This window comes from Solanum tuberosum, unplaced genomic scaffold (assembly GCF_000226075.1).
Source record: "Solanum tuberosum cultivar DM 1-3 516 R44 unplaced genomic scaffold, SolTub_3.0 scf00305, whole genome shotgun sequence".
Taxonomy (NCBI): domain Eukaryota; kingdom Viridiplantae; phylum Streptophyta; class Magnoliopsida; order Solanales; family Solanaceae; genus Solanum; species Solanum tuberosum.
In genome coordinates, this window is record NW_006239229.1 from 558,090 (window position 1) to 558,538 (window position 449).

Sequence of the window (449 nt, forward strand, 5' to 3'; positions counted from 1 at the left end):
TAGCTTATGAGTTGGAGCTACCACAAGAGTTAGCAGTGGTTCATCCGGTATTTCATGTTTCCATATTGAAGAAGTGCATAGGAGATCCTTCATTGACCATACCAACTGAAAATATTGGGGAGGATAGCCTATCTTATGAAGAGATTCCAGTTCAGATTATAGATCGCCAAGTTCGCAAGTTTAGGACTATGGAAGTAGCACTGAGAAAAAAGGAGGTAGCATCAGTCAAAGTCCTTTGGAGGAACAAATTTGTTTTTGGAAGCTGAGGAGGATATGAAGAAGAGATATCCACATCTCTTTGAATCCGAAAAAAGTGCAGAACAAGTTATTAATTTTCTTCTTAGTACTCTTTAAATTATGAGTGAGCATGTTGTTTGTTGCGTTTGCTTGTTGGATGTTTAAACTTGATATTATACCCTTAGCCTAGTAAGAGTAATCTCATTCAAGGA